We start from the raw sequence: 18,028 nt of genomic DNA, 5'->3' as shown, positions 1-18,028 counted from the left end.
TATTAGGTACTGGGGAACTAAAGGTAAATGATTAATATCAGCAATTCATGTTGGCTCTCTAAAGCAGATTTAAACAGATTTAATCCAAAAATTCATCTACCCACCCCCCTGTAAAACTGTATTCCAGACAGTTAAGGTGCACTAAAAATATTTTATCTCACTGCTTAGAGCAATGCAGATAGTTTACTTTGCCTAAACACTAGCAAACTTAAAATTATCCTAGAAACGCTTTCAAAGAGATACTGTTTCATTTCAGTCCCCAAGTCCCTAGGTTCCCAAGTTGTTGACTGAGGACACAGAGATGTGCTATAAGCAGTAAGAATAAACTTACCCTTGGAGCCTTGTCCAAACAAAAGCTCTTTACCTGAGATTAAGGCAGCATTGGCAAAAGTACTCCTTTTCCCTGTAAACTAGCTGCTGACCCATTCTTATGTTTCACGGCATAATATTTTCTTCTAAAACTTTAAGGAAAAGGCAAAAATAGAAAGCCTATTTGCCAACCACAAAAATTTATATACTTTAAACTGTGGGGAAAAGAAGAGCCGGTATATACTTTTAAAACCAGAGAAAAAGGAAATAAGTATCTCTCCAACACTCAACTATAAACTTCTTTTTTTTTTTTTGAGACGGAGTCTCGCTCTGTCGCCCAGGCTGGAGTGCAGTGGCGCAATCTCGGCTCACTGCAAGCTCCGCCTCCCAGGTTCACGCCATTCTCCTGCCTCAGCCTCTCCGAGTAGCTGGGACTACAGGCGCCTGCCACCATGCCTGGCTAATTTTTTGTCTTTTTTAGTAGAGACGGGGTTTCACCGTGGTCTCGATCTCCTGACCTCGTGATCCGCCCGCCTCGGCCTCCCAAAGTGCTGGGATTACAAGCGTGAGCCACCGCGCCCAGCCAACTATAAACTTCTAACAGCTGACTAATAAAGAAAAGCAGAAATATTGCAGTTTCAGCTAAGCTGCTTTGCATCTGAGGCAACTTAAAATGATCTACTGATAAGTAGGCTAAAAGTAAGATGGTAGGGCCAAAATTTATCCTTTTAGAATTAAAACCCATTTTTAAAGTGTGTTTTAAGAAGAAAAGATGTAATCTTTAATATATCAATAGGGCTTCATTCCACCAGAAACTCACTAAACTACGAATGAATAGATTCAAAAATCTACAAAATTAACCTGACAACAAATATGGCTGCTAAATTTTAATTTTAAAACTAATATGTTACCACTCTTGTTGTTTTAAATTAAAGGATTTCTTCTGGGACTGCAAAGGAATGAATATTTAGCCTATCTCATGAAGGAAGGAGCGATTTCTTGTCTTAAAAACAGGAGGTTCGCCTACAAGATCACCTGGGACACACTTGGCCAGTGCAAGCAGGCCAGAAGGTTACTGGAGCCTGGGAATGTTTAACGTCAAGAAAGGAATTACAACTCAGTAAGATCAGAAGGAACTACACAGGAAATGTGAACAGTAACCCTTTCATATCTCTGTACCCCCTCCCACCGCCTGTGATAAATGAAGTCCTGCTGCTGCCCAGTTATGTGAATATACAAGCCAAGAGCAGCGAGGGATGGAGAAAAAGGGGAAAAAAGACATTTTATATATATATATACACACAGAGCACAGCATGAATTTATAACGGCATGATAAAATCATGCTGCTCCACAAAACAGCCTCTAGCCTAATTGCTACATATGTACTATATCACTGCCTTACCCAACAGTGCCCTAAGTAAAAATTCCAAAGACACTTGAAGGATCAGGCAGCGGTAGGTTGATGGGATAGTTGGCAAACTCATCCTAAGTAGGGAAACGTGGCTCCTATAAAGCTGACCAAACAGGTCTCCACCCTGGCTTACATTTAAACATCTTGTTCCTAGTCAGTCTGTAGGGAAAGCATTCTTTCCACAATAACACACAATCAAATCAGAAATTCCTACTCCATCCTTTATCTACTCTATGTAAAAGTTTCTTCAATATTCTAAGCCAGAAGCTTACAGAATTTAACTGATTGTAAATTTTTTTTTATTTTTTGAGACAGAGTTTCACTCTTGTTGCCCAGGCTGGAGTGCAATGGCGCGATCTCAGCTCACCACCACCTCCACCTCCCGGGTTCAAGCGATTCTCCTGCCTCAGCCTCCTGAGAAGCTGGGATTACAAACATGCACCACCACACCTGGCTAATTTTGTATTTTTAGTAGAGACAGGGTTTCTCCATGTTGGTCAGGCTGGCTCAAACTCCTGACCTCAGGTTATCCGCCCACCTAGCCCTCCCAAAGTGCTGGGATTACAGGCGTGAGCCACCACGCCTGGCCTCTGATTGTAAACGTTATTATAGTCTAGCTATAGTGAAGGCAAGGTAAAATATTTCTAGCTGTTACTTGGAAAAGCAGATGTGACCATACAGATCTTAGATACCTTTAGAGACTCGTGGTTGGGATCTGAAGAAAACAAGACACTTACCACAACTGCTTCTGGGTAAAGGGGAAATGCTCAGTTTCCACAAACCAGTGAGTACGAGAGCTATTAATTTTAAAAATACACACAGTCCTTAGATGGTGAGGGCATGGGTTAGGGTAACAAAAATACAATGGAGAAAAAAGTGGCATTTCCAATGTGACACATTTTAAATATGGAATGGAATTTCATGGGTCACTTTGAAATAAGATTTTTTTTTCATTGGTATAACTTCAGGCTAGAGATGGTTTGCCACAGAGTAAGTCAAAAAAATAAAAGAATATGGAGATGATGACGATGACAACTGCCAATAAAAGTCAAAAGGACAGATTTTCAGAACCCTCCAGAAGAGGGAACAAAAAAACCAAAAGATTTTTTCCCTTGGCAAAGTGCCCCCTCCAAAGCACACATAGTCTGCTTCAAGGAACAGCCTATACCCACAGTGTTTTCATATACTAAATGGCATATCACTAAATAACAGTAAATGAGATTAAACTGTAGACTTCCTAGTTGCGTTAAACAACTGATGTTTAATTTCTTGAACACTGAATCACAAATATGCAGTCTCATGACACTGTAAGAAGCTAAAGGTGCTCATTCTTTCCATGAATTCTAAATTGCTATAACACTTATATTAGGAAAATATAACAGAACAGTGGGAAGGAAAATTTTAAACAAACCCAGGATAAACCAGACTTTTGATTGGGTTTCCAGCAAGAATCAGTTCCCCATTAGAATGTGGACCCCGAAGTATACCAAATGCAAGCTCAGTGGAGCTCAGTCTCCTCAGCTGAAAATGAGAGCTTACTCTGGAAATGAGCACTTCTTAACATTTTTAACCCATGTTCCATCCTATTAAACATAAAAACCTCATACTCCCATTGAGGAGTCACTCTATTTGTGACTTCAAAGCTATTATAACCAAAACCAAAACCAAACCAAAGCAAGGTAAGCTTTTACTGTTTTTTTTTTCAGTGTCTCATCATAACCATTTACAAATTCATTTATTTACAAATACTTGCATAAATGGACAGATATTAATAATTAATGCTTTTTTAAATCTTGAAGACAAAAAAGATTTTAAAAAGCCTATGAAGACTAATGATGACAATGAAATGATATTTACTGAGACCTCTGGCAAATTATATTTACTGGGACCTTCTTCTCTCCTCCAGAGTTACTATTAATATAAATGATCCTTTCTTTACTAGCATTCATCCAGAAGAAATGCTGGCTGATACACACACACACACACACACACACACACACACACATATACACACACATATATTAGGCCTTCAATATTTGTTAAATGTTAAAAGAGGTGACAGGTCCTCTTTTACCATTCTGAAAATAACAGAACCCTAATATAGTAACCTTTCTCAAGTAATAAAGGATAGAAGCAAGTAGGTTAAGTCTTTGGTATAGAGGTGAACTGTAGATTTTGACAACAGTTATGTTAATGAAAACAGTAAGAACACCACCTAATACTAGCACATTTATAAAACACTTAGCAATGTCTAACGTACTTTATGTAACTTTGACCCTACAGCTGTATGAAGTGAATATTATTATTTGATTAAAACAGTGTCATGGAGCTGTTCAAAGTCACACAGCTAGTTAAGCAGCAGAGCTGAGACTTAAAACTTTCTGAGAGCTATCCCATTCACTAACAGCTCTTTATTTTGACATGAAATGTGGAAAATATCCTCATCCAAACTCCAAAATCAGCGTATACATAGGCACAACCTTTTTTTTCTCTCAACCTACCCAATACCCCTTTCTACCAATTCCCATAAAAATTCTTGGAGCTCCTATTGCAGCAGCCTTTATTTCTTCATACCAGTATGACCAAGGGCACAATGAAAGACTTCTTTCGAAAGGGAACCACCTTCAATCCAAGTCTTGTATCCCATAACTGTCCCCAAAATGGACATCATCACAGGCACAGGATTTTCAAACCATTAACTAGTGAGGAAATGTCTGGGGTTGTCTGTTCCTCATTTAAAATCAGTCAAATAGGACACATACTACCACTTCATTCCTAAAAGTTGAGCAAGAATCACCCTCATATCTCCAGCTTTCTGGTTTAGCAAGCAAGCAGACACCTGACTCCGGGGACTTGGTAACGGCCAACTGCACAAGAATAAAAAATGTAACAGAACTGGCAGTTACAGTCTTACCAATTTTAAAAAATAATTCCAAATGTTTTGGTATTGAAATCTTATTAAAGAATGCTAAACTACTGGCATTAGTAATTTACTGTAAATGAAAGGTATACTAAAGGTAGAATTTTATTCATATAAAATAAACTGTTTTACTTCTGCAGGTTATTACGAAGATAAGGCTAAATTATATGAAAAATGCTAAGCATCCCGCCTAGCCCATAGTAACTACGCAGTAAGTGTCAGCTGCTATTAGTAATACTGCAGAAGTATTAAAAATAAAACATAACAATGGAAGGCCATATTTAAAGTGAACCAGCAATCAACATTCTGTGTTTAAACATCAACAAAAAAACATATACATCTGTGGTATGTATACATATATATGCATAAAAATATTTAGAAGACAATTTGGAAGAATAAATAGCAAAAGGATGATCTCTGGGGAGACAGAAGGGTGGTAGTCAAATGGAATTTTAGCCTGATATAAATGCCTTTTGTTTTTTAACAAAGTATTTCCTCTGTAAATAATTTTATTTTAAAAAGAAAAATCATAGTTTCTTCAATTCCATAGTTGATTTCAGTATTACATGAACAAAAGTTTACTTTTTTTGTAGTTAACGTGTTCAAATTTCTAAAACCTCATTTCCTTTATTTAGTAATACTATTCAAGGATTATGTTACAAACTGCTTTAATAATCTTCTTTATGATATTCCTCATTGCTATATTAAAAATATCTGCTTATGCCATCCCCCAACAATTTTACTAGGTTTTAAAATGACTCAGTGTATTTAATCAAGGTGCAAAGAGGCTTTCAAAGTCTCGGAAGACATAAATCAAAACAGTTCCACATAAAAAGATTACCTTTTCCCCTTAAATTTTGTATGCGTTTACATTTAATAAACTACACACAGAAAGTAGAGCCCTTGATTCTTTTTTTTTTTTTTTTTTTTTGAGATGGAGTCTTGCTCTGTCGCCCAGGCTGGAGTGCAGTGGCACAATCTTGGCTCACTGCAAGCTCTGCCTCCCAGGTTCACACCATTCTCCTGCTTCAGTCTCCCGAGTAGCTGGGACTATAGGCGCCCGCCACCACGCCTGGCTAATTTTTTGTATTTTTAGTAGATACGGGGTTTCACCTTATTAGCCAGGATGGTCTCAATCTCCTTACCTTGTGATCCACCTGCCTTGGCCTCCCAAAGTGCTGGGATTACAAGCGTGAGCCACCGCGCCTGGCCCCTTGATTCTTTTTAAGACCAAAATTTACCTATTTAAAATTATTATAACAATTTAAAATGTCTTAAGGAGTGCTATAATTAAAAAACCTCTGGTTCTATGCTCTTGCTAATTTCTAATTCTTGTTTGTACCATTTGTGACAGTTTTTATATTTTTAACTTTCCTTCTAGTTCACAGCCATAACTTGACTTTTGCAACCTATTCTTTTTTCCTTTAGATCATCTAGATTTTAGCCAATAAAGTGTGTATAAACTATGTCACAAAAGCTCTTATTAAATCCCTAAAAACAGCAAATAGTGGGCCTTTTGTGGCTCAGGCATGGAGGTAAGCCACATGCACCATGGGCCAGACTCAGCCTGGGCCCCTTCAATTTACAAATCCAGCTTAAAATAAATTACAGGCCTCTACTGTTATCCAAAATGACCAACACTTCAATAATGACAGAGAGAAAGCAGCCTGGTACTTGAATAGGAGGGCACTGGGCTGAATACGAAATCCCTACCTCAAAGAGCCATGGGATTCAATGATTATGGGAGGCCATGCAATCTCTTTTTAATAGATTTAAAGTTCAGGAAAGACTTTTACTGTAACTTAATAGGGAACAATGTTTGATCAAAAGGTGTCTCCCTTTAATTTCAAATTTAAAATTCTAGATATAATTTGTAGCTAGTAGAGGGCAATTCGATCATCATCATCTTCATCATCAGCTGAATACAGAAAGCACAGGCATCAACATTTTTTTTTCCTTCCAGATGCTCAGCTATGGACTCATTAATATAAAGCAGCTATACCTACAAAAACATACAATAATGTTTCCTCCAGTAGTTAACGCTGTAGTTCTAGAAGACTTAAAGACTCTAGAAATCTGAAAAGTATAGGCACATTGGGGCTGTCTCACTCTAATCTCAGAACACAGTCAATCCCACACATTCTATTATTCTCCCCTGTATGCCCTCATGTACCTGGCACTCTAGTTACCTATTTACTCATATCCCTCAGGACTATAAATGCCTTGAAAACAGAGACTCAATCTTCTCTGCCTTACTTTTAAGTCCTGTTGCCTTGCATAGAGTACATGCTCCACAAAAACTGAATGAAACATAATAAATATTAGCCATTTATCTGTTGGCCTCACCCAAGTTCCTGAGGGCAGACTTTACTGAATGTTGCTCTCTGCATCCCTACCAGAGCCTACCATACAGTGGCACTTAAAAGCCTATCACGTACATTTTTTAATTTAAGTTTCTAATTTATTTTGAATTTTATTTGCATTTATTCAATTCATGATATGTATTTACTAAAACAAAACACATTTCTGAAATGAAACAACTCTCTCCCACCCCCGGAAGCTCTTGATAGAGAGGGAAATAAAACTTTTCAACTATTTTTTAGTCCTCAATGTGATGACTACAGAGAAGAAAAGCAACCAAAGCCCACTGTCCAGTCTTTTCTGTGCTGTTCTGGTGGCTCCTCCTCCAGAATCCGGGCAGAACAAAGACTTTCTTCAAAAAGAGTCACCCTTTGCTGCATATATTTTATTCAGTCTGCACTCATTCCCAGCTCTTTCACAACTGTGACATGTTCATTATTTGAAAACTCTCTCTGCCCACCCTGCGTGTGACCATGCCCATCTCAATTTACAACAGATAGCCAGCTAGGGCAGCATCCTGTTACTGCCCTTGTGAAACACAACTTTAGTGCTATCAGCCGTTTCACCACTCAGGAGTTCAATGAAAGATGTTCAGTGTGACCCACAGCCTTATGGTTGATTGGTAGCATACAACAGGCCTACCTCCCAGTATCCTCAATTTTGAGACACACGCATATTCCAGTGGGAAAGGTGATAACCTTCTGGGAATCTAGATAAATAGTTCTGTCAAGTTTTCTCCAAGGAAAAAATGGTGATTTAACATTCTCGGCTAGGTGCAGGTGCTCAGGCCTGTAATCCCAACATTTTGGGAGGCCAAGGCAGGAGGATTGCTTGAGACCAAGAGTTTGAGACCAGCCTATGTAAGACAGGGAGACCCTGTCTCTATAAAAAAATTAGCTGAGGCAGGCGATGCGCGCCTGAAGTCCCAGCTACTCAGGGGACTGAGGTGGGAGGATCGCTTTAGCCTGGGAGTTCAAGGCTGCAGTAAGCTATCATCAAGCTATTGCACTCTAGCCTGGGTGATGGAGTAAAATCTTGTTTCAAGAAAACAAAAACAGAACAAGCAACAACAACAACAAACATTCTTCTGAGTCATTCTAGGACCAGATTATTTCCATGTGTTACAATAGGGACAACTGATTGCAACATGCCTCATGTCACTTACCTAATATGAAGTCAGAACATAAACATGTGAGCCACATGTGATTCCTTCTTCTAATCCCCCTGTTCAAAGCAGTAAGATAAATGGTTTATTCCCCTTGACCTTACAAAATGAAATTAAAAATAAAAATGCTATCGAGTAGAAACCTCCTTGTTCTACCCTGGTCCGCTGGTCAGACACAGAATTTTAAAGTTAGAAAGGATCTTTTAGTCAGATTCCTCATTTAATAAATCTAGTCTGAGACTCACAAAAGTTAAATGGTTTGCCACAGTTACAAACAAGAACAGAGAACCAAAGCTAGAATAAAAGTCTCCTGCCTCCTGAGCCCATGTGCTTTCCAGAATACCACACTAAATTGAGTCTCTTGCCAAGAACTTCACCCTGACCTGATAATCCTGGAGAGGCTGTTCTCAGCTTTACTTCACTCCCTACCTCTTGGTAGTCTAGCTACATAATTATCCACTAAAAAAGAAAAAAAAATTAAAGAGAAGCCTTTCTATGTCTAAAAGTAACTTAGTGAAGCATTGTTTTCTTAAAGATATAATATTAACCCCTAGCAACTGCTACAGAGTTCTTCCTTCCCCAAGGAAGGAAGTCCTTTCAGTCCTTTCCAACACAAGACTGAATGTCCTCTAAGACCCTGCTTCCCTAAATGGTCCTCAAGCATGTTTTGAAAAAAACTAGGAAAGCCCCATACAAGGTCCCTTATTATATAGAGAGAATGAAGTTGGTGCCCATTTGAGAGGTCAGATGACTAGGCACATTCAAGATGGGGAAAACAGTTTTAGAGACTCGAAAGCAACAGAGGACAGCTTCTGTCACTGAACAAATATTAATTAGAATCTAAGTGCCAGGCACTGTGCTATGTGATGCAGTAATTGACAGGGACATCTTAGAACACAAGCTTACAAAGCTACTAAATAACTGGTAATCACCCCATAAAACCCATCACCATAAAATCCATTAATCCAATAATCCTAAACATGTTCCAGACCTTAGACTTTGCTATAGAAAATACCAAATACATAATTTGGTATCTTAATTTCAAATCTGACTATTTCTACTTCTTTTCTCCTAGTCCAATGAGCAAAGAAATAGTTTGAATGTTGGCAACAGAAAAAATGAAAACAGTATTTTTTAAAGATATAATATGAAAATAAATCAAGAAAATAATGAGTAATAGGATATCAGAGTATAATTTTGATGGTTTAAGATTCCTTTTGATAAATACTTGAAAAAGTGGAAATTAAGGTTGTGACAACTTAGGGTTTTCATATTCTTTATGCCCATATAAAAGTTAATAAAATAAATTGTGCATAAATTATTTAAAATTATAATTTAGTAACAGTCTGAGTTAAAAATCTTAGACCATATTAATGAAAACAGAGACGCAGATAAGTAAAAACATATTAAATTTCTCATTTATCAAGAGATACCATCCTATTCTTAACTGTTAATGATAGGCATCATATAAATTTAGAGTTAAAAAAAATCTTTAAAATAATCCTTAGATTGTAAAGCCCTAGATACACAATAAGTTAAAAATGAAAACCAAATTAAACATAAAACTTTAAATCAAAACAGCAAAAAATCGAAAACACAATGAAAACAAGGAAGAATTTCAAACAAAAAGCTGAAAAGAAGATCAAAAAAACCAATTAGAACAATTTGGAAACAAATTTAAATGCATTAAATATTTGTTAAGAGACAAAGTTCTTTTTGGGGTAAAAAATGAAATCCAACTATGTTCTACTTTTACGAAACATATCTAAAAGTAATGACAAAGAAAGTGTAAATATAACAGGAAGCACAGATTTATGGAGAAATATAAACTAAGGTAGCAATACCAATGTCAGCTAAAACAAAACACAAGTCATAAATTAGAAAGTCATGGCTGGGTGCAGTGGGACACACCTGTAATCCCAGCACTTTGGGAGGCTAGGCCAGAAGGATCACTTGAGGCCAGAAGTTCAAGACCAGCCTGGGCAATATAGCAAGGCCCCGTCTCTACAAAAAAATTAAAAAGAAAAATTAGCCAGGTGTAGTGGCACACCTATAGTCCCAGCTAGCCAGGAGGATTGCCCACTTGAGCCCTAGAGTTTGGAAGGTGCAATGAGCTATGATCGTGCCTCTGCACTCCAGCCTTGGTGACAAAGCAAGACCCTTTATTTAATGAAAAAAAAAAAAAGAAAGAAGTCATATTACTCTGATAAAAGGTATAATCCTCAATTGAGATGTTGACAGTAAATAACACATTAACACATACACCAAAATAAAAACTTATGGAACTATAAATAATTAAAATTAATGTAAGAAATCAGTGATTTACAACTTTAAGCCTTTGAGAAATCAGACAAAAAAATAATAAAGTTCAACAACATAATAGGTATTTAGGTATCTCATGAAGAAAACTTCTTTAAAAAGGTCTGTGTAGCTTTATGAAAACTGATCATAGGCTAGTCCAGAAATACGACCATAAAAATCTAGAAAAGCAGAATGCCATATATTAACATCATTCTATTATTAGTACCAAAAGCTTAGAAGTAACTTGGAAATTTGCAAAACATTCTCTTAAATAGTTAATCAAAAAGGAACTCTTGGCATGTAATCATATGTATTTTAAAAACTACTTTAATTGAGAATACCATACCAATATATAGAGCATATAGCCAAACAGTATAAAGAAAAACTTAAAACTCTGAAATGCTTTCCATTTTATATTAGTGTATAAACTTTCTGCCATAACAAAGAGACTCAAAAGTAGCTCAAGTGAGAAAGAAATTCTTCTTTTTCATGCCAAAATATGGGGTGACAGGGGAAGGTGTGTTTCACAAGATCATTTGTGGACCCAGGCTGGCTCTGCCATCTTCCACGTGGTTTCCAAAGTAGTTTCCAAATAAGATGGCTACTGTAACTGGTGTAACATCCCAGCCAGCAGAAAAGGAAAAAAAAAGTCTAGGGTAAGTGGCTTAATGCAGGTGATCTTACACACATTACCATTCACCTCTCATTAGTCACACAGCCACATGTTGCTGTAAAAGAAGGAGAGAAGCACAGTTTCTAGATGGGCAGCCATGTGCTTAGCTAAACTCTAGGGCATCCATTCCTAAAAGAAGGAATAGATTCTGGGTCTGGCATGGTGGCTCATGCCTATAATACCAACACTTTGGGAGGCTGAGGCTAGCGGATCACAAGGTCAGGAGTTCAAGACTAGCCTGGCCAATATGGTGAAATCCCGTTTCTATTAAAAATACAAAAACTAGCCGGGCATGGTGGTGGGCGCCTGTCGTCCCAGCTACTCGAGAGGCTGAGGCAGAGAACTGCTTGAACTTGGGAGGCAGAGGTTGCAGTGCGCCGAGATTGTGCCACTGCACTCCAGGCTGAGTGACAGAGTGAGACTCCGTCTCCAAAAAAAAAAAAAGATTCTAAGGGACATTGGTATGTTGGTATGTCTTCTAACCAGTTTTTCTAGTTAAAAAACATGAAATAAAATTCAACTCAAGAAGTTAAGAACAAGAAAGCAGAACCAAGAACAGGTTGTAATTATTTCGTTTTATCTGACTGCTTCTTAGCGTCAAGGGTACTACCAAACATCAATTCAAGAAACTGGAAATGTACATCAGCTCATTCTGAGGATTCCAATACATCAAACCACAGACTAGAAAGTATGTTGAGAATTCATCCACTCTCTTTCCTTATTTAAGGACTTTTAATTCATATATTTTTATGTATATTGTATACACTGATTTATCTAAATGGATTTTTCATGGTGACTAAGTTTTAGCATTACACAAAGGTCTTCTAACACTAGACAGAAGTTAATCTTTTGCTAGTAAAATAACTTTCAAAATTTGTGTACCAGGGTTTTTTTAAGCAATGTTACTGAGATAATAGTTTACATACAATAAAATACATAAATTTTAAGTGTACTTTTCAGTGGGCTTGGACAAATTTATATCTCCATATAATAACCACCAGAATCAAGATACAGAACACAACCATTATCCCAAAAAGTTCCCTTGTACTGCCTCCAGATCAATCACAACCCACCCTTAGCTGCATGCAACAACTTGTCCACTGTCACCATACAGTAAATTTGTCTTTTCTCACACTTCCGATATACTAACCTAGAGCAGTAAATGGAATCAGTTGTGGTATTCTGTATCTGGCTTATTTTACTCAGTATAATGTTTTTGAAGTTTATCCATATTTCTAGTGTATATTATTTTCAAAATGGTAAATGAACATTGGCTTCAACTTCAAGTGACCAGCTGCATTAGCCCCTAGCAAGAGGGTCAGCTTCTCCTTTGAAGCTTTGAAGCCAAGCATTGACTCTCCCTCTCTAGCTACGAAAGTCTTATATGATATCTTCTTCAAATATAAGGCTGTTTCATTTGCATTGAGGCCATTAAGAATTATGCTAGGGCCATGAATAATTATGCTAAAATGGCTCTACTCTGTAAATGGAACAACAAAGCCTGGATGACAGCATGTCTGTTTACAGTATGGTTTGCTGAACAGTTTAAGCCCACTGTTGAGAGTCACTGTTCAGAGAAGAAGATTCCTTTCAAAATATTATTGCTCAATGAAAATGCACCTAGTCACCCAACAGCTCTAACGGAGATGTACAAGGACATTAATGTTGTTTTCATGCCTGCTAACATGATATCCATCCTGCAGCTTATGGAACAAAAAGAAATTTCGGCTTTCATTCCATGCTTATGGATAGGAAGAACCAATATCGTGAAAATGGCCATACTGCCCAAAGTAATTTATAGATTCAATGCTATCCCCATCAAGCTACCACTGCCTTTCTTCACAAAATTGGATAAAACTACTTTAAACTGCATATGGAACCAAAAAAGAGCCCACATAGCCAAGACAATCCTAAGCAAAAAGAACAAAGCTGGAGGCATCACGCTACCTGACTTCAAACTATACTAAAAGGCTACAGTAACCAAAACAGTATGGTACTGGTACCGAAACAGATATATAGACCAATGGAACAGAACAGAGGCCTCAGAAATAACATCATGCATCTACAACCCTCTAATCTTTGACAGATCTGGACTGCTTGGTCCAGAGCTGAGTTCAAGTCCTGGATATCCTTGTTAATTTTCTGTCTCATTGATCTAATATTGACAGTGGGGTGTTAAAGTCTCCCACTACTATTGTGTGGGAGTCTAGGTCTCTTTGTAGCACTCTTTAAACTGAGGAGAAATCTCTCTGTAACTTTTCCCCATTGATTCTAGCTGTGACTTTTCTGTAGCTCTAAATCCAGTCCTTCTTATACTTGAAAGCAATCCAAATTACAGAAATTAGGAATGCAAAAGCTGTAATATTTTTATTGTGACTCTACTGCTATATGTGCTAGAGAGTTTTGGATACGCACTTTTCTTCTCTCTAAATCCACCTCCACTGGTACCAGACTAAACTGGTTGAAGTGAGGGGTGTGGGATCATGGAACCAGGGGAAGTTGGCTGATTACAAATGGACTTGGGAGTATTTAAGGAATAGCAAGAAGACAAGTGTGGCTAGAGGAGAGTGAGGAAGACAGTGAGTGACAGGAGATAAAGTCAGCAGGCCTGTTAGAACATGTGAGACAACGTTTTATCCTGTGTGTGCTGGGTAGCCACTGAAGGGTTCTGAACAGAGGAATGACAGAAACTGTTTAACATTAAAAAAAAAAACACCTTTTACTCCTATATGGAGGACTGACTGGAGAGATACAATGAGGAGATAAGGAAGGCCAGTTAAAAGACGATATTATCACCTGGGTGACTTATGACAGTGACTTACAATAGGGCAGTAAGGGTGAGGAGTAGGGTAGGGGTAATCTGGGATACATTTTACAAGGAAGGCATATAAGCCTTACTAATGGACTGGATGTGGGATATGAAAGAAAAAGTCACACATGACTTTGAGTTTTTAGCCTGGAACAACTGGGTATATCATTTACCCAGGGAGAAAAGTTCAAGATTTACATTTTAGACATACTAAGTTTGAAATGTTTATTAGACTCCAAAATGGAAATATTGAAAAGAATAAAAATAAGTCTAGAACTCATGGGAGAGACCAAAGTAAAGAAATTGTAAATTTGGGAGAACAGATGGCATTTAAAACACGAGATCACATGAGATCCTGTGGAAAATAAATACAGAAGGCTAAGGACTGAGCCCTGAGAAAGTCAACTTTTAGAGACCATAAAGAAGAGAAGATAGCAAAGGAGATTTTGTACTTTTATGACTCTTCCTCAAAAAGAAGTTAGAATTATTTTATGTCTACAAACTATGAAGTCCATAGCCAACCATCATAATCCTCTTCAAAAACGACTTTTTAGAGTCACATGCCTACTCTATTTCTGACTCCTGACCAACTAACAATCTGAATAGCTACATTTCACCTGTCAGCTGCTCAACTACCCCATCCCTGGTCTCTGGCATGTGTTGCAGTTTCTGGATCAAAGTTCTCACAACAACTAGGAACTTCTAGTTGTCCAACAGTTACCAGGAGGCACGTGGAGAGCATGTTCCCCAGAGCTGCCAAAAGTTCTTGGCATGTGATCAACGAAGCACACAATGAGTGTGTGTTCAGCAATTAATCAGGTGACAGGCAACAACTGACATGTTAGGGGACTGCAGAATGAGCCAGTGCAAAGCTAGATAAGAAACACAAGTCCTTACTCCAGGTTGCTCACCCTAGGAGAATCCACTCTAGGTCACCCAGTGTGGTCAGATATTCTTACGTAGAAAAGCTGAAGTAATCTGAAGTTTACTACGTGTCTATGGAAACATGACGGCATTTCCTGGGAGCTGCTTATATCATGAACAAACAGTAGGTACTATACATAATAGGCACTTGTTCTGTCCGCCTCCCCATCTCAGAATTAGACTGGAGACAGCTGTTCTCTCTCAGCCTCATCTGTAAAGGGAATTCCAACCTATCTCATAGGTAATTATGAAAATTATATGAGATAATGTAAGTAAAGTGCCTGGTATATAGAAAATGTTCAGGCTGGGTGTGATGGCTCACACCTGTAATCCCAGCACTTTGGGAGGCTGAGGCAGGTGGATCATGAGGTCAGGATTTCGAGACCAGCCTGACCAACATGGTGAAACCATGTGTCTACTAAAAATACAAAAACATTAGCTGGGCATGGTGGCACGCACCTGTAATCCCAGCTGCTCAGGAAGATGAGGCAGGAGAATCACTTGAACCCGGGAGGCGGAGGCTGCAGCGAGCCGAGATTGCGCCACTGCACTCCAGCATGGGCAACAGAGTGAGACTCCATCTCAAAAAAAAAAGTTCAATATATACTAGCTATTCTTATTTACACTTTGATGACCACAAATTACAATCAGCTGAATGGTAAGCATGTCCCCAAAAACAACACTTTTAATGCTCTTCTAGCACAGAATAAAAGTTTTTCTTGTTTGCTTGTTTTGTGCGAACTATTACATGATCAATGTAATTTAAACTTGGCCTGAGAAAACCATCCTATCTTTTTTCTTTTTTTTTTTTTTTGAGACAGAGTCTCGCTCTGTCACCCAGGCTGGAATGCAGTGGCACGATCTCGGCTCACTGCGAACTCCGCCTCCTGGGTTCACACCTCCTGCCTCAGCCTCCCGAGTAGCTAGGACTACAGGCGCCTGCTGCCACACCTGGCTAATTTTTTGTATTTTTAGTAGAGACGGGGTTTCTCCATGTTAGCCAGGATGGTCTCGATCTCCTGACCTTATGATCCACCAGCCTCAGCCTCCCAAAGTGCTGGGATTATAGGCGTCAGCCACCACGCCCAGCCATCCTGTCTTTTTCTAAACTTCCCGACCAAGGTTAGCACAATCATGTTAAACAACTAAAAAGTAGATTGTAATTCTATTAACTATAATTCTATTAACATAAGACTGTTAACACCAATTCTGGCTAAAGACTACCAAGCAACACAGAAATTTCCAAGCCGGACAATTATTCTGCAAGAGTTATTCAGGCATTTTAGGTCTGTTGTTTTAAGTGTCTATATCCTTTAAGTATAATATATTTATATTTCCCTTTATGAAATTTAACTAAAATCATTAAATTTGGCAGCAGAAGCAGGAAACCATCTACAAGACCTGCATGGCTACTTTACTTTTATTAATGAAAAGTTATATAAGAGTTTCAGCAAACTATAAAGTTTCCTTCTTATAAGTCTTTTAATATTTATAGAAATTTAAAATAGTTATCATGCTAGAGTCCATTTTAGAAACTGAGAATTTCTATTATCCGACAGCAATAGATTCTGTATTATTTTAGCTCAATTACAGAAGTGGATATGTAAGAGTTATGTTCATCTTTATTCATACTCGTTAACAATAGGTCTACCGTGTCTACTACTTGACCTAGAAGCTCAAGTAGTGTGACTGAACAAAACTATACTAACGGGGTCTCAACTCCAAACCACTGAGTCACATTATTGGACTTTTGTCTCTAAACAATACACTAAAGAAAAGAAAAAGAAGTGTACTGGGAACGATTTAAAGGGCCTGCTTGGAATAACAGAAAAAGTTACACAAAAGGACCAAAGAACACAAGTGGCTTAAAGTATCAAAGAGAAAGCCTGTAACCAAGTACGAGGAGATGACCGCAAACACCACGCCCATTGTATCAGTCCTTTCTTGCACTGTTATAAAGAGCTATCTGAGACTGGGTAATTTATAAAGAAAAGAGGTTTAATTGGTTCATGGTTCCTCGAGTTGCACAGGAAGCATGGCCGGAGGCCTCAGGAAACTTTCAACCACGGCGGAAGGCAAAGGGGAAGCAGGCACATCTTACATGGCTGAAGCAAGAGGAAGAGTGTGAAGGGGCAGGTGTTACACACTTTTAAACAACCAGATCTCATGAGAACTCACTCACTATCACAAGAACAGCAAGAAGGAAATTCGCCCCCATGACCAATCACCTCCCATCAGGCCCCTCCTCCAACATTGGAAATTACAATTTGACATCAGATTTGGGCAGGGACACAAATCCAAACCATATCACCAATGTTAAAAAAATAAAATTGCATACTTCCTATAAACTGAAAAATGAAACCTATAGCCATGTATTTCCTTGAATCGTTTTTATGTAATCTGGATTTTTTTAATTAATTTTTTTATTTTTTTAAACTATGGTCCAGAAAATCTACTTCTAAACTATACATTTTGAATCAATAAACTGACTTTTGTGCTTCAAGTAAACTTACTTTGAAATAATTTTAGATTTACAAGATAGATAAAAAAATAGTATAGAGCTCCTATACACCCTTCGCCCAGTTTTCCATAAAGTTAAAACACCTTACATAACCACGGGACATTTGTCAAAACTAAGAAATTAACATTGATTAATTTCTAATTGATCACTTATATTTCACCTGTTTTTCTACTAATGTCTTTCTTTAGTTCCTAGGTATAACCCAGGGTACCATATTGCATTTAATTATTTTTTTAATGCTTTAAATTTTGCTACATGCCACACCTCTATGTCTTATAAACAATATCCTCATTCTAATTATTATAGAAAATAAGCCTAAAATTCCCTGGAAAATATGATTTGTTAGCTATTAGGGAAATGTTACATGAAGATTCATGTAAATGTGATATTTCTACAAATGTTATATTGAAGAGAAAAGAGGTAATCGCTGAAGTAAGATATGCCCCACTGTCTACTTTGCCAGGAACCTATGAGATCAAATTACTTAATGTTTCAGAAATCTCTCTTCAAAAAAATGCCTGTCACTTACCTACATCCTAAGGCTCCTGTAGAGTCATAAGATATACCATAAATCCTTTTAATTAATTCTGTAACAGAATACAAAGTATTATTATAATCATATTCAGATAATCCA

The 18,028-nt window shown here is 37.7% G+C and overlaps 1 protein-coding gene across 3 annotated transcripts in view; it reads right to left on the bottom strand.

Annotated features, from left to right (window-relative positions):
* ZNF438 (zinc finger protein 438) overlaps window positions 1-18,028 on the bottom strand; it is a 186,886-nt gene that overhangs the window by 122,593 nt on the left and 46,265 nt on the right. For 2 of the 3 annotated variants that reach the window (XM_058436571.1, XM_058436572.1), the window contains exon 3: window positions 17,924-17,981. The exons of the other annotated variant lie outside the window; for it this stretch is intronic. The gene's annotated coding sequence lies outside the window, so the exon portion shown is untranslated. The remainder of the gene's footprint in view (window positions 1-17,923; window positions 17,982-18,028) is intronic. 3 annotated transcript variants of the gene reach the window in all.

The sequence above is a fragment of the Hylobates moloch genome, unplaced genomic scaffold (genome assembly GCF_009828535.3).
Source record: "Hylobates moloch isolate HMO894 unplaced genomic scaffold, HMol_V3 SCAFFOLD_3, whole genome shotgun sequence".
In the NCBI taxonomy this organism is placed as follows: domain Eukaryota; kingdom Metazoa; phylum Chordata; class Mammalia; order Primates; family Hylobatidae; genus Hylobates; species Hylobates moloch.
This window is presented reverse-complemented; position numbering and strand designations above follow the sequence as displayed.